Genomic DNA, 24,709 nt, shown 5'->3' with positions numbered 1-24,709 from the left:
AATGACATAGAGACTAAAAGCACAACTCTAAGGATCAATGAATCCAAGAGCTGGTTTTTTGAAAAGATTAACAAAATAGACAAGCGTTTAAGTAGGCTCATTAAGAAAGGAGGAGAGAGGACCCAAATAAACACAATCAGAAATGAAAGAGGAGAGATTACAACTGATACCACAGAAATAGAAGGGGCTGTAAGGAATTACTATGAAGAACTGTATGCCAATAAATTTGAAAACCTAGGTGAGATGGACAAATTTCTAGAAAAATATAATCTTCCAAAACTCAATGAGGAAGAAGTAGAAAGGCTGAACAGACCAATAACAGCAAATGAAATTGAAGCAGTAATCAAAAAACTTCCATTACACAAAAGCCCTGGACCAGATGGTTTCACAGGAGAATTCTACAAAGCATTTAAGGAAGAGCTAACCCCTATTCTTCACAGACTATTCCAAAAAATCCAAAATGATGGGAAACTCCCAAACTCTTTTTATGAAGCCAGCATCATCCTAATTCCAAAACCAGATAGAGACACAACAAAGAAAGAAAACTTTAGGCCAATATTGCTGATGAACATAGAGGCTAAAATCCTCAACAAAACATTTGCAAATCACATCCAACAATACATCAAAAAGATCATACACCATGACTAAGTGGAATTCATCCCAGGGATGCAAGGATGCTTCAATATTCACAAATTAGTAAATGTAATACACCACATAAACAAAAGCAAAGACAAAAACCACAGGATCATATCAATAGATGCGGAAAAAGCTTTTGATAAGGTATAACACCCATTTATGATAAAGGTACTCAGCAAAGTGGGAATTGAGGGAGCATTCCTCAATATAATAAAGGCCATATATGAAAGACTTACAGCCAACATCATACTCAATGGGCAAAAACTAAAAGTTTTTCCACTAAGATCAGGAACAAGACAAGGTTGTCCACTTTCACCACTTCTATTTAATGTAGTATTGGTGGTTTTAGCCTCAGCGATTGGGCAAGAAAGGGAAATAAATGGCATTCAAATTGGAAAGGAGGAAACAAAACTGTTGTTGTTTGCAGATGACATGATAGTGTACATGGAAAATCCTATAGACTCTACCAAAAAAACTGCTTGAACTAATAAATGAATTTGGCAAAACAGAAGGTTACAAAGTCAATATCCAGAAATCAAAGGCATTTTTCTATACTAACAATGAATCAGCAGAAGCACAAATCAGGGAAAAAAATCCCATTCAATATAGCAAAAAGAAAAATAAAATATCTGGGAATAAATCTAACCAAGGAGGTAAAAGACCTGTATGCAGAAAGCTACACAATACTGATGAAAGAAATTAAGGAAGACACAAACAAATGGAAACATATACCGTGTTCATGGATTGGAAGAATTAACATAATCAAAATGTCCATACTACCCAAAGCAGTTTACTGATTCAATGCAATACCTATTAAAGTACCAATGGCATATTTCACAGACATAGAACAGACACTTCAAAAATTTATGTGGAACTATAAATGACCCCAAATAGCAGCTGCAATGTTAAGAAAGAAGAACAAAGTAGGAGGGATCATGATACCTGATATCAAACTGTATTACAAGGCCACTGTAATCAAAAACAGCCTGGTACTGGCATAAAAACAGGCACATAGACCAATGGAACAGAATAGAGAACCCAGAAATAAACCCAACTCTCTACAGTTAATTAATATTCAACAAAGGGGGCAGTATCATAAAATGGGGCAAAGATAGCCTCTTCAACAAATGGTGTTGGGAGAGCTGGACAGCTACATGTGAAAAAATGAAACTCGAGCACCAACTTACATCATACACCAAAATAAATTCAAGGTGGATAAAAGACTTAAATATAAGCCATGACACCATTAAAGTCCTGGAGGAGAACATTGGCAAGAAAATCTCAGATATTTCATGCAGCAACATTTTTACTGATATGTCCCCTAGAGCAAGGGACATAAAGGAAAGAATAAACAATTCTAGGATTGTTTATTGGGATCTCATGAAATTAAAAGCTTTTGCATGGTTAAAGAAAATAGCATTAAAATACAAAGAGGACCAACTGTAAGGGAAAACATATTTGCCAATGATACATCAGACAAGGGTTTACTCTCCAAAATATACCAGGAACTTACATGAATCCACTCTAAGAAGACAAGAAACCCAATTAAATAGTGGGCAAAGGACTTGAACAGACACTTCTCAAAAGAGGACATATAGAAGATCCAGAGACACATGAAAAGATGCTCAATATCACTAGCTATCAGAGAGATGCAAATTAAAACCACAATGAGATACCACTTTACACTGGTCAGAATGGCTATCATAAAGAAAGCAACAAACAAGTGTTGGAGAGGTTGTGGAGAAGAGGGGACCCTAATCCATTGTTGGTGAGATTGCAGACTGGTACAACCACTGTGGAAAAGAGTATGGAATTTTCTCAGAAAACTAAAAATAGACGTGCCTTTGATCCAGCAATTCCACTGCTGCCATTATATCTTTAGAACCCTAAACCACCAATCCAAAAGAACCTATGCACCCCAATGATTATAGCAGCACAATTTACAATAGCAAATAGCTGGAAGCAACCTAGGTGCTCATCAGGAAATGAATGGATGAAAAAACTATGGTACATATACACAATGGAATTTTATGCTGCAGAAATAAAGAAGGAGCTCCTACCTTTTGGAACAGCATGGAAGGAACTGGAAAGCATTATGCTGAGTGAAATAAGCAAGCTGTTGAAGGACAAATACCATATGATCTCACCTTTAACAGGAAGCTAAACAACAAAACAAACAAGCAAGCACAATATAACCAAAGACACTGAAATAGAGAACAGGCTCACAGTGACGGGAGGGGAGAGGGGAGGGAATTTCAGGGGAAATACGGGAGGGATTTAGAGGAACACATATAAAGGATACATGGACAACAACTGAGAAGGGTGGAAATGGGAGGGAGGGGGGAATATGGGGGTGGGATAGGATGGGAGTAATAGACAGAAAACTGTACTTGAAAAATAATTTTAAAAAATTTATGGTACATATACACAATGGAATTCTTTGCAGCAGAAAGAAAGAAGGAGGTCCTACCCTTTGCAACAGCATCGATGTAACTGGAAAGCATTATGATGAGTGAAATAAGGCGGTAAAAGATAAATACCATATGGTCTCAACTTTAATAGGAAGCTAAACAACAAAACAAACAAGCAAAATATAACCAAAGACACTGAAATACAGAACAAGCTAACAAGAACCAGAGGAGAGAGAGGAGGAATTTCAGGGGAAAAGGGGAAGGATTTACAGGATCAAGTATAAAGGACACATGGAGAACAACTAAGAGGGGTGGAAATTGGAGGGAGCTGGGGAGCACTGGGGGGTGGTGGGCTGGGATGGGAGTAAAAGACAGAAAACTGTACTTGAATGATAATTTTTAAAAAAGAATAAACAGTGCCATTTTCATTGACAGGAATTCACTCAAAAAATAAAATAAAATAAAAAATACTCTTCATTGTCTACTGCCTTTCCCAGCCCCCCCCTCAAACCATCACTTTTATCTCTATATTTGTCTATTTTTAACTTTCCATATAAGGAAAAACATACAATATATGGTCTTTTGTGTCTGGCTTCTTTAACTTAGCATGGGATTTCAGAGTTTATCTATATTGTAGCATATAGAAGTACTTCATTCCTTTTTATGGATATACCAAATTTTGTTTATCCATTTATCAGTTGATGGACATCTGGCTTGTTTTCACTCTGCCTATTATGAATAATGCTGCTATGAACATTAAGGTACTACAAGTTTTTGTATGAATGCATGTTTTCAGTATTCTTGGGAGTGGAATTGCTGGTTCACATGGTACTTCTATGTTTAACTTTTCAAGAGCAAAACTGTTTTCCATAGTAAAAGGTGGCACCACTTTACATTCTCATGAGCAACATATGAGAGTTCTGATTTTTCCACATTCTCATCAACAATTGTTATTGTTGTTCATTTTTTTGGTCATAGCCATCTTTGTAAATGTGAAATAGTTCCTCAATGTGGTTTTGATTTGCTTTTCCATAATCACTACTAGTGTTGAGAATCTTTTTAAAAAAATTTTATTTATTTATTTTCAGAGAGGTGAGGAGAGGGATAAAGAGAGGGAGAGAAACACTGATGTGTGTGAGAAACATCGATTAGTTGCCTCTCACATGCCGCCAACCAGGGACCTGGCCTGCAACACAAGCATGTGTCCTGACCAGGGACTGAACTAATGACCGTTCACTTTGTGGTATGATATCCGACCAACTGACCCACACCACTCAGGGCAAGAATCCTTGCAATCCGCTTATCTGCCACTTGTATATTTTCTTTGGAGAAATACAACCATCTTAATTTTTCACTTTGAAAAATATTTTCTTACTTATTAATTTAGCAAACATTTTTTGAGCACGTACTGATGTGCTAGGTAGGTGCTAAACACTAGGGACTCAAAGAGGCACCGAAGAGATTGTAGACTGAATGGTAGAGTACTCAGGTATCTGTTTGCATGAGAGATTTATGCTAAAGATATATTGCCAAGGCTCATGAAGCCTCATGTGAGAAAGGCTATTCTGAGGAGAGGGGGATGTCTAAGACTCATTTGGCTTCTATTTGACCCTTTGTGGGTTTGGGTTCTCAAAAAGAGGTCAGGGAGTCACAAATAAGACCTAGAATCAGAACTCACAGAAATATTGTTTCTATAAAGCAAAAGGCAATGAATAGTTTAGTTCTTTTCATTTTGGGAGCTCACTGGACAAAGCTCAAAGCAAATGCTGGGGCTTGAGCAGAGGGCTTGGCCAGCAGAAAGCTGTAACTGGATTGATACATGGTCAAGGACATTGGCATTTCTCTCGTGGGTTCTAAAGATAATCTGTGTGATAGTGTCACTGAACAGTGCTGGTGCTGCTGGCAGCTTCATGGGAGGGATGTAAGTCACAGAAGGCACCACTCCTTGAGGAGGGACAGGTTCAAAAGGGAAGAAAAATGGTTGAGAATGTATAGTAACTGACAGGACTGAGTATTAACTGAGGGGATTCCTGAGTTAGAGGAATTTGAAGGGGTTTGGAGGATCCCCAAAGAGTATGTAGGGATAGAGTTAAAAATACTAATTTTGACTATTAATTTCACTTTACTTTTACTCTTCCATTGCATGGCTTAGGGGCAGTATAGGTTACAGATAAGTAGGACATGATCTCTTTCTTAGACAAGCAAATAGAACAAAGAGGGAGACCAATAGAAATATATAATTTGAATAGTCACCCCCCAAGTTGGCATAGCTATTTAATTTGGACTCTGTTCTTACTCTTTTTTTAAAAAAAGATATTAGTTATCTGCTGGCTCCTTCCATTTCCAACCTATTGATTTTTACCTAATTCTATCTTTTTATCTGGTTCACTCTGCTTTTCATGGAACACTTACTTACGTACTTCCTCCTGGGTGGCCCTCTCTACTGCCCTGTTCTCCTGCCCATGCCTGCCCCATTGTCCTGCCTGACTCAGGGTATTGGAATACTCCTGTTATTTTATGCTTGGAAGAGGGGAGCTTTAGAAACTTCAGGGGTGAAAGAGACAAGCAGAATTTTGAAGGGAATGTTGGGGTTTGTCACATGGTTATACAATTAGGAGGTAGAAAGACATAGAAGCTTGAAACAATTTGGCATATTTTAAAGAGCCTTCAAGTAGTTTGGCATAAGCAGTGGGTACTTGTGTGAAAGTAATGAGATGAAATGAGGGTCAAAAGATTGGGCATGGGCCAAATTATGAAAGGGCAAGAATATTGGATTTTACTCTGAAGGAAAGCAGAGAACACAGATGAATTTTTAAAATCTTTACTAGGAAATAACTGCCATACATCACTGCATAAGTTTCAGGTATATAGCATATGGTTTGATTTATATATATTGTGAAATAATTACCACAGGAAGTTCAGCTAACATCCGTTTCTCCCCTAGAGATACAGTAAAACAGAAAGAAAAAAGAATAAAGAAAAAAAGTTTTCCCTTGTGATGAGGACTGCATATAGTTCAAATCACTATTGTCTTTTTAAAAAAATATTTTATTATTTTTTATTTTTAGAGAGAGGAGAAGAAAAGGAGAAAGAGAGGGAGAGAAACATCAATGTGTGGTTGCCTCTCACATGGCACCCCCTGGGGACCAGGCCTGCAACCTAGGCATGTGCCCTGACTGAGAATCAAACCGTGACCCTTTGGTTCATAGCCTGTGCTCAATCCACTGAGCCACACCAGCCAGGGCTGTTTTTATTTTTGCAACTTGAGATAATAGATGCAATCATATCTTAAATTTTTGTGTAAGGCACATCTCTGTGCATGCTGATATAAGAAGTGACACTGTCATACTTATGTTTATTTCAAAGCACCTGATTTTCCTTTTGAAATGATTACAGATTTAAGATAGTGTTACCTCTGGGTGAAAATGGATAGAGGTAAGGAAGAAGGGTGCAAGGAACTTTCCAGCTGTATTAGTAATGTTTGTTTCTTAAATAAAGAGGCACCATAATGTTTATTGTGTAGTCTTTGAACAGCTTCGTGTCTATTTAATATTGCATAATTGAAAATGGTTACTTCTGTAAACAGGAAAACATTAAAAATAAAAAGAGTAAATTGGCTGAACAATCTTAGTTATTATATTAAAAAGTAAAGCTTTAATCAATTAATCCTGACAGAGTCCTGAATTCATTTATTTACTTATTTAACAAGCACTGAGCATTTACTATAGTACAGTAATGGAGATATAAAGTAAAATCACATGCATTCAGGCCCTAACAGATCTTCCAGTTGCATAGTAAACATATTTAAACAAATAATTATGTGATACTCTGTCCAGTGATACAATGGAGATATAAAAAATGTGCTATGGTAGCTGAAGGTGTGTGTGTTTCTGTGTGCCAGTGTGCACACATAGCTAAGTGTGTTAAAGCAGTCATGGATGACTTAACAAAAAAAGAGACTCTAAAGCTTTTCTTTTCCTGTATTTTATCAAGAATATGCTCCCTGTGAGACTCATTCCCTGTGTTGGAAGCTCATGGGAAGTATTTATTTTGAGATCCTAGAAGAGATTTTAAATAGCACAGTTGGCTGGTCTTGTTCTCACACACCTGTCCGCATGCCTTTGAGACTTCTATTTTGAAGCATCCCTTTGTAAATTTCTCTTCAATCCAGGACCAATCAATGCTTAAGGAGAAAGGCTTTCTTCAAGTCCTTGAGATGGCAGTAACTGCTATTCTGGGTTATGTGAGAAGGGTATATGAGCCTCAGTGATTGATTCCTGCCTGGCCCTTTTTCTATTTTTTCTCCTTTAGCTCATAAATATACAGAAGTGGCAGAGGGTGGAGGGAAGGGAATATCAGTTTAGGGATTCAGTGAGACCTACCATGCAGCTTGGATACAAGTCCAAAACATTGCCTGGAGCATGTACACTGGAAGAGGCAACACTTGGGGTTTTTATAAGTTAAATTTGGTGGTGATGAAACCACTGACTTAGAGTCTTGGTATTATGTTCATTCTGCAGAGGTAGAGCTGACCAAAGGGCAGCAGTGAGTGGTAAGTTGAATAGGATGCGTGCCCTAGGTCTAAGATCACATGGATTGAATATATGTCCTGTATATCTTTGTAGTTGGAGATTGTATTACAAAATTTGCTTTTAAGAAGATAGAAACAAGGAGGAACTGATGAGAGACTAAATCAGAAAATATTCACTCCTACTCCCCCAACATTATTTGTATATTTGTCTGGTTTTCATTAGACAGCTGTACTTGTTTACCTACCTACCACCGGAAACATTTCTCATTCTCTTTCCAGCAATCTCTGGGTTAGAGAGTGTTTTGGGACATCGTTAATGTCTAAGATTGAAATATGTGAGACACTTGACTAGAATAGTTATGGAGAGGTAAAGCTGATAGTAATTTAAAACTTTCGCACTGCATAATGCTCAGGGCTGATATATTATTCCTGGAGAGTATTCCAAACAGTTCTTAGTTTCTATTTTCCTTTATCTACTAATAATTTTCCCAGAAGGACTATCAAGACTATCAATTTTACTTGACATTTTGTAACTGCTAAGGAAATAAAAAGTGATCATTCTTAATTATTTGATTTGAATAGTAGATATATTTTCTTATGTACAGTTGATGACATTTGAACAGCAATCCCAAATTATATTCACAAACAGAGTGCAATAAAGTCAAGAGGAAAAAATATAGGTACTTGAGTAAAAGCAATAATAAAGAAAATGTTTCATTACCTTTTCCTGCTTTTTTTCACTCATTCATTTTGTTCATTCATCCATTAGAAGAATATTTATTGGGTACTTCTTATGTGTTGAGCAATGAGTGAATTGTCAGGGGTGAAATAAACAAACAGGAGTCTTTGCCCTATAAAACTTATTTTATAGAAAAGAGAGATATTGAACAATTAACCATCTACCATATTTTTTGGACCATAAGATGCACCTAGGTTTTAGAGGAGGAAAATACGAAAAATATTTGAAGCAAAAAATGTGGTAAAATATTTAATAACACAAATAACATAGTATTTCACCAATGTAAATGTAAATATAACTCAACAGCAGCATTAACAATCATTATTCCTCCCAAATTTTGGGGGGGGGGAAAGAAGTGCATCTTATAGTCTGAAAGTATGGTATATTTATCATTACACACTGTAATAAGTGCTATAAAGAAAGTATATGAAGTACTAGAGGTTCATAAACACATTTGGTTTAGCCTGCAAGTCATAGAGAGTGGTTTTTGAGCTGAGATCTGAGAAAGAAGTATGAGTTAAGAAGACAAAGAAAATGGAGTGTGTCTTAGTCAATTCAGGTTGCTATAACAAATACCACAGTCTGGGTGGCTCAAATAGTAAGTTATTTCTCACAATTCTAGAGGTTAGGAAGTCCAAGATCAATGTGCTGGCAGATTTGGGTTTGGTGGGAACCCACATTCCAGGTTGGCAGATATATACCTTCCTGCTGTGTCCTAACATAGGAGAGAGAGGGGGAGAGAGAGAGAGAGAGAGAGAGAGAGAGAGAGCGCAAGCGCAAGCACAAGCGTGTTCTGATGTCTCTTCTCATAAGGGCAATAATCCCATTCATGAAAGCTCTACCTTGTTTCCTAATCCTCTTACATTTGGGATTAGAATTTCAGTTTAAGACTTTTGGGGGGATATACAAACATTCAGTCTATAACAGAGTTCTGCAGCTCTGGAACAATATGTGCACAAATCCTGAGGTGAGAGGGAGCATGTGCATTTAAGGAACTTAGGCCAGTGAGGAGTAGAGGGCCACACTACAAGGCTGGTAAGATAGGTAGGAACTAGATTATTTAGGGCCTCATAGTAAGGGTCAAGGATTTCATGATTATTCTATGAGAATAGAAAAATCATTTGAGGCTTTCAATCAGGGGATAGCATAGTTATATTTGCAGTTTGAAACATCATTATTGTAGTGTGGACAATGGGTGTGGGGCAAGAGAAAATGTTGGGGCAGGGCTAGTGAGGAAGTTGTTGCTTTGAGCAGGTAAGAAGTCATCATAGCTTGAATTAGTTGGTGGAAATGGAGATGGATACCAGTGGATAGAGTTATTTAATGATAAATGGATAGGTCTTGATGATAGATTGTATATAGAAGGTGATAGAGGCAGAAGTATCAACCCTTACTCCAGTTACCTGGTTTGTTATACTTAGTAGGTAATAGTACTTATTACTGATAAAGATCAGTATGGAAGACAATTAGATTTGGGGCAAAAGTCATGAAGCTTGTTTTGCATTTGAGGGAAGCATTTGAGATATCTTTGAGACATGCAAGTGGATATATGTAGCAGATATGTAGCATGCAAGTGGATATATGTAGTGGATATATGTAGATGGTTGTATACAAGCCTGGAGCTCAGAGGAGAAGTATGGCTGGGGATGTAAATTTTGAAGTTGGTTATGTATAGAATATATTTTTTCTGCTTTTTTCAAATTTGTTTATTTTAAAATATATTTTATTGTTTATGCTATTAGTTATCCTATCTTACCCCCTTCACTCCTCTCTGCCCTGCATCTCCCCTCTCACCTGTATTCCCCCCTTAGTTCATGTCCATGGGTCATATATATAAGTTCTTTGGCTTCTACATTTCTTATACTATTCTTAACCTCCCCCTGTCTATTTTGTACCATTATTTATGCTACTTGTACCCTGTACCTTTTCCCACATTCCACACCTTCCCTTCCCCATTGATAATCTCCATGTGATCTCTATTTCTGTGATTCTATCCCTGTTGTAGTGGTTTGCTTAGATTGTTTTTGTTTTTTTAGGTTTGGTTGTTGATAGTTGTGAATTTATCATTTTACTGTTCATATTTTTGATATTCTTTTTCTTAGATAAGTCCCTTTAACATTGTATATAATAGGGGTTGGTGATGATGAACTCCTTTCACTTGACCTTAACTTGAAAGCGCTTTATCTGCCCTTCCATTCTAAATGATGGCTTTGCTAGATAGAGTAATCCTGGATTTAGGTCCTTGCCTTTCATGACTTGGAATACTTCTTTCCAGCCCCTTCTTGCCTGCAAGGTTTCTTTTGAGAAATCAGCTGACAGTCTTATGGGAACTCCTTTGTAGGTAACTGTCTCCTTTTCTCTTGCGGCTTTTAAGATTGTCTCCTTACCTTTAATCTTGGGTAATGTAATTATGATGTGCCTTGGTGTGTGCTTCCTTGGGTCCAACTTCTTCGGGACTCCCTGGGCTTCCTGGACTTTCTGGAAGTCTATTTCCACTGCCAGATTGTGGAAGCTCACCTTTATTATTTTTTCAAATAAGTTTCCAATTTCTTGCTTTTCCCCTTGTCCTTCTGGCATCCCTATGATTCGGATGTTGGAACGTTTAAAGTTGTCCTAGAATTTCCTAAGCCTCTCCTCATTTTTTTGAATTCTTTTTTCTTCATTCTGTTTTGGTTGAATGTTTCTTTCTTCCTCTGGTCCAAACCATTGATCTGAGTCCCAGTTTCCTTCCTGTCACTGTTGGTTCCCTGTATACTTTCCTTTATTTTACTTTGCATAGCCTTCACTTCTTCCTCTATTTTGCAACCATACTCAGTCAATTCTGTGAGAATTCTGATTACCAGTGTTTTGAACTCTGCATCTGATAGGTTGGCTATCTCTTCATTGCTTAGTTATATTTTCTGAGCTTTGATTTGTTCTTTCATTTGGGCCATATTTCTTTGTCTCAGTGTACCTGTTACATTGTAAAGAGTGGAGCCTTCAGTATTCACCAGGGTGGGGCAACCTACTTTGCTGCACTGTGGTGCTGTATGTTGGGGAAAGGTCTGAGAGAGAAAAGTGCCACTTGCTCAGCTCTTGGCTGGCTTTTGGTTACTTCCTTTGCTACCCATAATCAAATTGGGCCCTTCTGGTGCTGATTCCCAGGTGGGTGAGTTTGTATATGTTCTAGGACCCTGTGGGTCTCTCCAACAAACTCTCCTATGAGACTGGCAGTTTCTCCTGCCACCGTAACCCCCACAGGTTTTTTCAGTCAGAGGTTTTGAGGCTTTATTTCCCTGTGCTAGAACCCTGGGTTACACATTGTGTCTTGCTTCCATTTTTTCTTCTGGTTTACCCACTTGCAAATGTGTGACCACCCTCTCCACCAGCCACTGCTGCTGGCCTCGGTCCTCCAGCTGCCACCTTGCTGCATGTCTTCTCCACCCTAGCTGCCATCTCTGCCCCTCCTACTGGTCTGATGAATGTTTCTCTTTTAACTCCTTTGTTGTTGGACTTCCATACAGTTGGATTTTCTGGCAGTTCGGGTTGTTTTTTGTTTTTAAAGTTGTCATTGTCCTTCTTTTGGTTGTGTGAGGAGGCACAGAGTATCTACCTATGCCTCCATTTTGGCTGGAAGTGTGGTTATGTATAGATTGTTTTGAAGTCATATTTTGGGTGAAATATGGGCTGGAGCTGATAAACTAACTTATGCAATTTATCTCAACATGATTATGTGGAGGTTTATAACATTTTATCATTGGATAAAAACTTAGAAATTACCTTTAAAATTTATTTTTCAAATACTAAAAACCTTTATTATTTCCACTATAAGGTAACACATGCTTATTATAAAATATTTTTGGAAAAGCAAGCCTTCCTTCTCCCTTTTCCATTTTTACAACAGATGATGAAAAGGAGACCTTAGGATATGAAAGTAGTTCATCTTTAACAGAAGATCTGGGCCTTAAACTTATACTTTTCAGTTATGGTTATGTTATGGTGATAAATTGTTTTTTAAATTATTTTTTATTAATGTTTGGATACAGTTGTCTCCATTTTCCCACCTCCACTTTCCCTTGCCCCACCCACCCCACCTCCCACCCTCAATTCTACCTCCATTTGGTTTTGTCCATGGGTCCTTTATACATGTTCTTTGATGACCCTTTTCCTTATTTCCCCCGTTATTTCCCTTCCCCCTCCCCTCTGGTTACTGTCAGTTTGTTCTTAATTTCAATGTCCCTGAATAAATTGTTTTTAACTGAGAAAATTCTTTGATATGGAAAGATAAGATTTTGGGAAACAAAGAAGGCATCTATTAATATTATTTCAATTATGAACAGAGACATTTCTTAACAAAGGGTCTTTAATGCCTAGGCATTGTAGATCCTGGCTGATGTAAGTAGTATAACACACAGAGACATCATTTTGTTTTCCCTTCTTTTCCTCCCTAAAGTTATGGGCAGAGGCTGGAATGGAAAAGGTTAAGTCTTACTTGGAACTTTCTGTTTTTTGTACAAATTTGTAGCTTCATATCTATTAATAGTTGAATTACTGTTTTTCCAATCAATTTATATAAATTCACCTAATTCTGGAATTGGAAAGACAGCAATATTTTTTATCTCAGTGCCATGTCAGGGAAAATGGGAAAAGAAGTGTTAAAGACAAGAGCTCTCTGTTCTCTAGAAGTTAAAGGATCAGGATCCCTTATGTGAGCTGCTGAGCAACTTAGTTAATAGGAGAGTACCTGGCAGGAAAAAAAAAATGATCTGAGGAGGTGGAGCAGAGTTCTGTGCCTTCTGTTTTCCCAGGAGAGCCAGGAAGGGCAATCTTTAAAGCAAAGAACTTCAAGAAAATCATAAGAGATGATCACATCCCCCAAGTACTGCTGCTGAAAGCAGAGAATAACCTGGTAATAGAAAGAGCTAGCCCAGTGAAGTTATAATAACTATTTTGGGTAATTACCTACTTTTAAAACAAGAATGGATTAGAGATTTTATCTGAAGTTAGTAGTGAGTCATTTCTGAAGAAAAGTGTAATTAAACTCTGGACATCTGGAGCCATATTGGAAGATGGAATTTTTACCCCTTACTGTAAGTACTGTCTCTTCAATATTAATATTTAATAAAAACCATGATCAACTCATATATTTGCTCATCTATTAGTAGATGATGATGCATGCAAGTTGGATGGTGAATGTATTGATGCTTATTAAGTAGCACTGAAAGGAGGTAACTTACCTGGTAGACACCAGTATTTTTGGTGCACATCATAGGTTGAGTTTCCTGGGAAGGAGACTCTTTAGGAAGTACCCTTGAGAGTAATACCTGCAGAAGGTGTGCAACTTTCCACCTCATAGTATGCCACAGGAAGGAGGTGCGTGTCTTGGGCGAGGGCTGGCAGCTGAGGACACTCTCTTTGTAGTATTCCTAGCGGCTGGAGAGTACATTACAGTGTTCACAACAGTGTGTATCTCCTCTTATACCTGCTCACCCCTGTATTCTGCTTTAGGCATATTGACTAAGGCCAGTGAAACATTTAGGGCCCCTTACTTGCACAGGCCCCTTCCAAGACCTTAAACCTAATTTTGTAATCTTTTTCTTGGAAAGAGCCCTGCAAATATAGAAACTTTACAAAACTTAAATCTTCTCCTAATTCTGCTTCAGTTACTCTGAGTTTGGGAAGGAAAAGAGAAAGAAAATTGACATTCGAATGCCTACTCTGCCCCAAGCATCATGGTCAGTATTTTGTATATATTATATCATTTCAGTTTGAGAACCTTGTTTGCATTTCTCCCATCTTCAAAATCTTTGATTTCTCAGTATCTTTTTTGCATATGCTTGTTCTTTAGCCTGGAAAGCCCTTTCTCACTTTGCTTATTTGTGGTGGAAGACTTTCTCATCCTTTTTGGTTTAACTAAAATACTGTCTTATCTTGGAGTCTTTCCCTTGCTACACCTCCCCCCCACCCCCGCTGCCCCCTTGGAATTCTCTTTCCTAGATCTTCACATTTGAGTCTCTCCTGAAATATTTTGCTGATCAACCTCTTCTAAATAATATACTTGGAGTCTTTCTTGATGCCTAAAAAAGGGCTTGATGCTTCTCACAGCATTTTGTGGGCATCTCTCAGTAAGTTTTGCTCACAGATCACAGCTGCTGTGTACACTGGTGTTTCCTTTGCTCCTCCCTGTGTTCCAAAATGGCAGATTTTGTGCTGTTCACCTCTGCATCCTCAGGCTCTAACACAGTCTGTGTTATGGAGTGGGAGTGTGTTAAATATTGGTTGAGGATTCTCCAGTGTAGAAAAAAGTCTCAAGAGCATCAAATTCCTTTCTTTTGAGAACAGAGCTTATAAAGCAACTAACAACAAAGAGTCTTGATTTCCTAGTTTCTCAATACCAGAGTGAAGATGTTCTCAGAGAAAAGAAACAGGCATTCCTAGTAGCAAATTTATACTATATATTTTCACTGCAAGAGAATAAGTCAGCATTCTAGTTTGTCAGTAGAACTATTGACAATATTTTACTCAGAGTCAACCCCTCAAATCTTGAATGCTTCTAAGTTAATGAATAAAACTCAATTTTAAGAGGTGTAATAAAATGTAGAGAAAATGCACTCTACATGGTGAATCACCAATCTATTTGTTTACCAGATATTTTTACACAGAATGGACTGATCTCATATATTCTGGTTTATAAATTCCATATCAATAAATCAATAAATATTGATAGCATAATTCCTGATTTGTGAATAATATTTCATTACAAGGTTATGCCATAATTTATTTAACCAATCTGCTTTAAAATATTCATTAGTTTTTACTATCATAAACAAAATTTAGTAAATATCTTTATGAATGTATCTTTGCCTACATATTTAATTACTTACCTTAGATACATCTTGAAAATGGAATTGCTTGTTTAAAGAGTATGACTTAGAAATTATGTATATAAGTGTGTATGTACATTTTATATATTATTTATTTATTTAGCTACTTGCCAAAGACAGTGTCATATCCTTAATGCAATTGTTTCTGGGAAGCAGCTCTGCATCTCACTGGGCCTCTGTGCCTAATAGTCATCCATGGATTCTGAGCAGAAGTGATGTATATCATGTCCTGGTATGCCTTTTCTATGGCCTCCTTCTTTTCTTGTCTCAGCTGAGGGTTGATGCCCGGGTGACCCTGGAAGCCACAATGAAGATGATAGAGGCTCTGTGGATCAGACTGTGTCATTCTATAGTGAGAGGACAAGAGCCATTTCCAGTAATCAGGATTACCCATTTCAGACTCTAGGCAAGTAAGAACTATGCATTGTGTGAAGCCACTGACATTAAGGATTTGTCTGTTACAACAACACCTAGTGCTTCCTTTTCTAATAGAGCTAGCTTGCCCTCTAGAAAAGCTGTTCCTTTACCAACAGTGTATGAGAGTGCCCCTCCTTGTTCCCTTCAATCTTACTAACACTTCTATAGGGCATAAAAATTGCCATTGTCATAGCTGGTAAATGGTAGGTATTTCAATGTTGTATGATCATGCAACTCTGTGAGTTCCAGTAAATTAGACATACTGATAAATTAGTATTTCTTTATGCCAGAGATCTGTGACTTCAAAAATTCCTGGAAGACAAAACAAGTATCTAAGTTCTATTACATGCATTTTTATGAACACTTGGGGATACTATCTGTAAGCCAAGAAAACTGAATTAACCTAAATATGAGAGTAACTTCAATATAATTTACTTGGAGCTGCCAACAGCCTCACAGTGGGGCTGTGAGCCAATCCAATGGGGTGTGTATGAGTAGAAGGAAAAAAAACTCAATGGAAGTTGTTCAATTATTTTAATGAGTCTTGAATCCAGTGGACTAAGTGAAAATTCATCTGATTTAATTGAGTGACACTAATTGGTGAAGAGAAGACAATCAAATAGGCTGTTCACTGCAATTATTCAAAGTTCATATTTTTTTCCTAATTTACCACTGATATTTTGCCCTTCTGCCTTTGTGCTCTGTGGGTAGATTCTAAAAATAGTTTAGCATTTATTGAAGCACACCACAACATATTAGAGAATGCTCTGTGTACTCGGGTTTGCTTTTATGTTTTTAAACCAAGGGTTAAGATATTTTGTTCTTTGAGTTGGATCACTGAACACAGAAATAGCCTGTGACGCATTGTCATGTTTCTTGCTAAAAACCTAAGTCCATAGGGATGAGATGGTTTGCAGAGCTAATAGAATGGAGAGAAGAAGGTTTATAGGAAGAATCAGACTGGTTAGGAAAAAGCAGGAGGGAAATATGGGCTTCTATCCAACTGAAGACAGGATTCTCACAGCTGGGCCCTGTGGGTCCTGAAGCACTCAGAACCCAGGCTCATCTTCATAGTGGTAACTATTGGGGCAGCAAGATCTCAAAAAGAATGGTTTCATGGTGCATAGGAGAGGGCCTAATCTCAGGCTTGGGGTTCCCAGCCTTATACACATTTCTACCTTTGGCAGAGCACAGAGGCCACAGAAGTTCCTAGACTGAAGTGACCATGTAATCTGGGACAGTGGGTACCTCAGTAATAATTTATGAAGAAGGACCTTAACATGACCCTGGAGAGATGGAGGCCAAGAGAAAAATTAAATTTACTTATTAAAAATTAATTATTTTGCACACCTGAGTCAGTGGACAAAGATTAATGCTTACTCTGTCTACATTTCCTGGGGTCAAACATCTCAGACCATTACGTGCTCATGAGGAGCCATAGTTTTATTTAATTGTATTTGTTCATTTACTGTAATTTGATAATATTTCCTATGAGCACATATTTAAATAATTATTCAACTAAAACAATATTTTCAGAGTTGGCCTGGAAAAGGGGCTTTAGAATATATGATCCCTCAGCATGAAATTCAGATTTGAATTTCATCATTACTCACCAGAAATCAGATTATATTTAGTGTGAGTATTTAACTGTGGATAGAGTTAGATGCAGAAAATGCTTCTTAAAATCATGAAAAGTAGGGCCTGGCCTGGTGGCTCAGTTGGCTGGAGCATCGTACCATACACCAAAAGTTTGTGGGTTTGATTCCCAGTCAGGGCATATACCTAGGTTGCAGGTTCAATTCTCAGTATAGGAGGCAACTGATTGATGTTTCTCTTGAACATTGATGTCTCTCTTGAACATTGATGTTTCTTTCTCTCTTCCTTTCCCTCTCTAAAAAAATTAATGAGCATATCCTCAAGAAAGAATTAAAAAACAAAAAAAAATCATGAAAAGTAGTATAAAGTGTCACTGAGCTCTGGTCATAGTGCACTAGACTCCAAATTTTTAGAAGAGGACCCTAGAGTTTCCCCCTGTTTTTATATCTTTGCTTAGGGTTATTTGAGATCTCAGTTATTGCAGTAAGCTTTGCATTACCTTGAAGAGACATTAGAGGTATATTCCTGGGAATAGACACTGTGGATGGACCTGGCCTTCAGGCCAAACCCTTGATTTTGGAAGGTTGTACTCTTTGTCACATGAGAATGGACTGTCCCACCAAGTAACACACTCTCTTGGTTTGATTTGAGACCTGGAGTCACCCTGGTGATGCCTAGGCACCCACTCTACATTCTGAGTTGCTGCTTCTTTCCCATGTAGCTGCATTTTGGTATTTGGAACTCAATTTTACAAATGCGGATCACATTGCAGGCAGGACAAACCTATCCCTGGTTTGTTTCCTGTTAACGGTCAACGAGCAACATATCAGAGTCATGGTTGGCATTAGTGTTGTCTGTGAGTGGATAAATAAACAATGTGATTTCTGTCCATTGAGACTTGCCACTGCTTGCAAGTCTACCTTGACCAAGGTTTCCCCTCCTCACCTTTTGGGTCACCTTTATGTGGAACCATTCCTGTTGCTGCTTTTGTCAGGTCACAGTTATGCTTGAAGCACACTGCTCAGTGTCTTTTTAAGGCTTGCATGAACCATGGTTCCTTCACTTAGGTGACTATACAGCTACTGCAGGAGTGTCATCCACCTTCTCTGCAGTTTCTTTTCAACAGAACTGGTTGTAGCACGTGCCTCAGGCTTCCTAGAAGTCCCCCTTGTTGGGATAGCTTCATAAGGACAGCAACATGTCTAATGCCTATTTCCTGATTCCTGTGAAGGCCACCTCAAGGACAGCATGGGTCTGGGAGTTCACCTTTGTACTCTCCAAATTCTGTATTTGTATCTGCCATGAAATTAAGGATTTCTGAAGATACCTGAGGACCTGAGCTGATTTGGAGTAGTCTGGATTCTCTGCTCTGGTACTTGAACTGTGCATTTTGTTTTTTTGCACAGTCACTCTTGCTTCAGACCCTGAATCCAGAATCATAATGTTGATATTTCACAGGGACCTTCGCTTCTTTTACATTCTATTTTTCTTTGACCCACAGATAAAGTTAAACAGTTTTTTTTGGTCTTAATCTTTTTCAGATTAAGGCTGATGTCTTAGTAGATAACATACAAAGTGGGTGATCCAATAGTACTTCAGATCCCACTTCTCTAAAAGGGAGTTGTCAGGGGCAGAGGGGATCTGGCCAATGACAACAAAGCCTCTCTTTCTAATGGACAGGAACAACCCCTTTCTAACAGTAAGAAGCAGAGAGTGATAAGGTTGAGGAGAGGTTAAGTCAGGTCAGGCTAATGCATTAACATTGCAACTCAGTAACTCGATGCAAAGAGAATGATTTCTTGATCAGGCACAGTATTTTTGCAGACCCTGATGCTTTGTGTGCCAGTTCAATCCCAAGCAGTGATTTAAGAATCTCGCCTGTTTCTTCCCAATGTTTCTGTTTATAAACACATGAATTCCAGTCCACAGTGACAGGGGAAGACAGAGATGGAGTGTTGTGCAAGAGCTTTCCACTGCCTTTGCCTAGAAAGGACACATTCTCCCTCTACATAGAATTCATTGGTCAGAATTGGTCACTCACCCCTGCCTAACTGTGAAGTGCTTGGGAAGGGAGAATATTTTCTTCCCAGAAAGGAGAGCAAATCCTGCTGTTGGTGACCAATAGTAATGTTTACCCAGTGGAAGGGATGATAAAAGGACTAAGTTTCCTATCATAGGTGGGGCTGCCATTGCTAGCATTCTCCTACAGTTTTTCTTCCTGACAGGGACCATATTAACAATTTCGCATTACCGATGCATGATGTTCATCTTGCAGGCATGATCAGCTACATATCTGCCTGAGAGTTTCTGCTATGGGGCTCATGTCAAGAGAGTGGGGAGCGGAAGTGGAGAGTTGTTGCATTTCTCATTTGTCTGCAGCACCCAATAAAGTATTTTCTTAAGACTCATTAAAAGTACTCATTTTGTCTAGACCACGTGGGTGGGCATGTAGAATTCTGAAAAGCTGCTGCTGATTCCTTCAGCTCATTTAGGAGCCATCTGGAAGAGGCCTTAGGGCCAAGGCTGACGTGCTGTTTTCCCAACCTCTGAGAGCTGTCCCTAGGGAGCACACACACACACATACACACACACACACACACACACACACACACACAGAGACACACGCTATAAATCACTTCTTTCATTGATGCTTAATTAACTTTTAAGCCTTCTAAACTCTTGAACCAGCTGATAGCAGAATCCTGGGTGGCAGGTTGCTGAGCCTTATGCTCTGCATTGATTAAATATGAGTTGCATTTGTCAAGAGATTTAATGCATGCATTAATAGAGGCTGTAGTGGTTCCCAAATGCTGGCCTGCAGCCTAGCTGAATCAGAATCATCTGGGAAATCAGGTAAAATACAGGTGTCCAGGTCTCATCCTGGATCCACAAAATCAGAAGTCTTTATTTGAATGAACTCTTTAGGTCATTTAGATGGGTCATCAGCAGGATTGGGAATCCCTGCTGATACGGAACTAGTACTGGAAGTCTGAGGGTCTGCTAGTGGGTTCCAGTCATGCTCTGATACTAACTGTGAGGACTCAATTCACTTAAACTTTTTGTTCTCAGCTTTAGCAGCTATATCCTACATCATGATGAGACTGATTGAGGGAGGGATGGGCATGGAAATAAATGAAAAATAACAGTTAAAGGAAGATTCATATTCCTTTTTTGCCTCTCTCTCTTTCTTTGATTCTATTTTTCTCTATGTTTCTTTCTCTCTTTCTATCTCTCTTTTGTTAACCTAAATACAAAAGGCCAGAGTGAGAGGCAACAAGAATTTGAGATCCAAAAGAATACCTACTAGGGGAGGGCCAGTTTAGGCTAAAACCCAAATAGTGTTCTGATTAAAAGGTAAAGGCTGGGTGTGTTTATGAGAAAGGGAAGGGGAATATATTTACGTGAATAGAAGGGGGGAATTTCTATAGGTGTTAATAAGCTAAGGAAGGAATTTCTATAGGTGCAGGTGAGCTAACAGAGTGATATTCATTGTAAATAATGTCCTTAGTTTTCAGTCCTGTAGCCATATGTCTGCTTTCCGGTTACCTGTGCAAACAGGTAATGTTTGCAATACAATGTTGCTTTGGTCCCAGTCCAAAGGTTATATCACCCAGTTTTAACATTCTAAAGGTTTGAGGAGTAAGACATCAAGGCAATTCCTCTGGGATGGCAGCTCCAACTCCATTTTGAAGTGGCTTCATTTATATTATTTTTTACACCTAGGGCAGATAATATATATATCCTTCCCAGTTCTCAGGTAATATATGGAGGGGATTTGAAAGGAGAGATGAAACTCATCTGAAGATGCAAAGTTATTTTTGTCTGTAGATTTTTACCTTTGATGGAGTTTGAAGTTTCAGGTAATAATTTTTGAAAGATGAATTTATCAACTTACAGATTTCAACATTTCTTAATATATTTGACAAAAATTCTGACTGGCAAATCAGGCACACATTCAATGTGTATGTATGATATATGGTATAGACTGTGTAAACAGACCTTTGCTCTATTGTTGCATTTAACCACTCAAACACCCTATGGAATCCTGACTATTTTTGGTTTGGGGATGTCAGGTATTTATTATATTAGAATTATATGAGAGTAGGTATAATAGGGCTCCTGCAGGACTAATTAGGACCAACAAGTCTTAATTAGTTTCTAATGTCCTGGTTTAGAATGGGACTGGCTCCTATAAAATCTGAATTTAGCACATTACTGAACAATTTTATTTTTAAAATAAAGCCATTATTTTAAATATCAATAATAATGACAATTACCATGTGACTTCTAGGTGTCTTAAAATTTTTTCTCTTATTTTATGGGCCGTAGATCTAAGAACAAGGACAATCTAACACACAACCACATAACATTCTAATGTATAACACTAATAAAATTTAGAAGACTAACACTGTACAATACTACTATTAAATATTCAGGCTGATTTGAATTTCACCAATTGTGATTCATTTGTTAATAATAATATCAATATGAATTTTCATATTCATTTTCAGACTTGAATGGGATAGCCTTCTAGTAGTAGTATAAGTAAAGTGCTATAAAACCAGTTAATCTATGCATTAATTAATTAATTAATTAATTAAAATAATTTAATAATATTGAGAAATATAAAAATGTAAGTTCTGGGGGTATGGATAAAACATCCTTTATCTCAGAGATCTCATAGTCCAATGGTGGCCGTGAAAGTAGGCAGAAAATCATAAATAGCAGAACATATTATGCTAAGGGAAAACTACAGGGTGAAATGAAATGAGTAGATACCATTAACAGAAAAGGAGAAATCAGGAAGAGATATTTTGTGGATGCTGAACTGGAACATTTTGGTAGTATTTCACACAGGTAGAGACTTCTTGTGGGCACTCGGACCCATAGATTGGTAGAAAAATTAAGGTTAGAACCAAAGCTTGGAAGATGCCATAGAGAGGAGAAAGTTGAAATCTTGGAGGAGATACATTTTTAATTTTTTAAAATTTATTTATATTAGACAGAGGGGAAGGGAGGGAGAAAGAGAGGGAGAGAAACATCAATGTGTGTTTGCCTCTCACATACCCCCTACTGGGGACCTGACCTGGCCTGCAACCCAGGCTTGTGCCCTGACTGGGAATCGAACCAGCAACCCTTTGGTTTGCAGGCCTGCACTCAATCCACTGAACCACACCAGCCAGGGCCAAGGGGATACATTTTTCTAAAGGAAAAAGTATAAAAGTTGAGGGCAGATGTTAATTTTGTATCCTGCTGCTTTGATGAATTCATTTATTAGTACTAATAGTTTTTTTGGTAGAACCTTTGGGTTTTTCTCTATGTACAGTGTCATGTCATCTGCAAATAAAGATAGTTTTACTTTTTCCTTTCCAATTTGGATGCCGTTTATTATTTCTTCTTGTTTGATTGCTGTGGCTAGGACTTCCAGTACTATGTTTAATAAGAGAGAGATAAGCAGACATCCCTGTCTTGTTCCTAATCTTAAGGGGAACCCTTATAGTTTATGCCCATTGGGTATGATGCTGGCAGTTGCATTTTTATATGCCAGTAATTAACTAACAGGGAAATTAAGAAAACAATCCCATTCACAATAACTTACAAAAAAAAAATAAAATGCCTAGGAAAGAACCTAATAATGGAAGTAAAAGACCTGTACTCAGAAAACCATAAAATACTGAAGAAAGAAACTGAAAAAGATACAAATAAGTGCACATACTATGTTCATGGATAGCAATCTATAGAGTTAATGAAATTCTTGTCAAGATTCCAATGATATATTTCACAGAACTAGAACAAATATTTCAGAAATTTCTATGGGACAACAAAAGTCCCCATACAGCAACAGTGATCCTGAGAAAGAAGGATAAAGTTGGAGGAATCACACTACCAAGTACCAAGTATACTATTACTTAGTATACTCTAAGGCCATAGTAATCAAAAAAGCATGGTACTAGCACAAAAACAGGTAAATAGATCAATGGAACAGAATATGAAGCCCAGAAATAAACCCAAAACTTTATAGTCAATTAATATTTGACAGAGAAAGCAAGTGCATACAATGGGCTAAAGACAGTTTATTCAATAAATGAAGTTGGGAAAATTGGGCAGATAGGAGCAGAAAAATTAAATTAGACTACCTTCTTACACCACACACAGGAATAAATTCAAAATGGATTAAATACTCAAATGTTAGACACGAAACCATAAACATTGTAGAAGAAAACATAGGCAGAAAAATCTCGGACATTGCTCACAGCAATGTTTTATCAGCTATATCTCCCCAGGCAAGTGAAACAAAAGAAAAATGTAAACAAATGAGACTGCATCAAACTAAAAAGGTTTTGCACAGCAAAGGAATTCATCAACAAAATAAAAAGATAACCAACATGTGGGGGAGCTTTGCCCAAAGTTCACACCCATCCACCTAGCATGAGAATAAGTCTACTGAGACATGATCTATGATCTGCTTGGGGGGGAAAGGTCGAGGATCTCTCAAAGGAGAAGGGCCAGGAGCTTGCTTTCTCAATGGGCTTTTATTGGGTTTAATTTGCATAGGAATACAGGTAAAGCTCATTAGTCATAGTCAGACAGTAATGATCAAACAATAGGTAACATTCAAAGAACTATGAGGGATTATTCTGAGTTAGGGTCAGATAGTTAAATGAATATAAAACTTGGGGGAAACAAACTCATTCTATGCTTGGACTCTTATTTAAATTGAGGGTATTCTTAGCAAAGTAGGTTTCATAGGATTTTATGCATTCCTTCTTAGGCCTGATTTGCCCTGGCGAACCCTGCATTCTTTCCAGCACAGGGCAGCACCCACCTCTGGTATTGTTTCAGGCTTAAGTCGTGCAGGGGAAGTAAGGCAGCCAAGAGATGAGGAGACTTCTTGCAGACACAATGAAGACTCAGGCTATGTCAAAGTCAAGGGGTGAGGGTCCATCACCCCCTTCTTCTATAGCCCCCTAAGTCCTTCCTTGAGGGCCTCTTCATGACTACTGTGCCTGTCTTAGGTCATCCCTCCTTTGAGGAATCTTACCCATCTTTGGCTAACCAGTCATCCACCTGGGGCCAGTCAGGGTGAAGTAAAAGGGGGCAGAGGCAGCGCCCCTGCCAGGAAGATAAGCTTTGTGTCCTTAGTGGCTTATGGTCCCAAGGTTTCTCACTCAGCCTCAACCATGGGGTGTTACAGTTTCTGAAACCAGGCAGGGTGGTTCCCAGCACCCACAGAATGGGAGAACATATTTGCCAATACATATGATAGGGGGGTTATATCCAAAATTTATAAAGAATTTACAAAACTGAATAACAACAAAAAAGACCCAATTAAAAAATGGGCAAAAGACCTGAATGGATACTTCTCCAAAGATGGTGTACAGTTGGCCAATAGCCATATGAAAAGACATTAAATGTCACTAATCATCAGAGAAATGCAAGTAAAAACCACAGTGAGATAATATCGCACACTTGTCAGAATGGCTATCATCAATAAATCAACAAACAAGTTCTGGGG

The sequence above is a fragment of the Sturnira hondurensis genome, unplaced genomic scaffold, assembly GCF_014824575.4.
Source record: "Sturnira hondurensis isolate 20B ecotype Veracruz unplaced genomic scaffold, ASM1482457v3 Scaffold0001872, whole genome shotgun sequence".
Classification (NCBI taxonomy): domain Eukaryota; kingdom Metazoa; phylum Chordata; class Mammalia; order Chiroptera; family Phyllostomidae; genus Sturnira; species Sturnira hondurensis.
Note: the sequence above shows the minus strand (reverse complement) of the source record.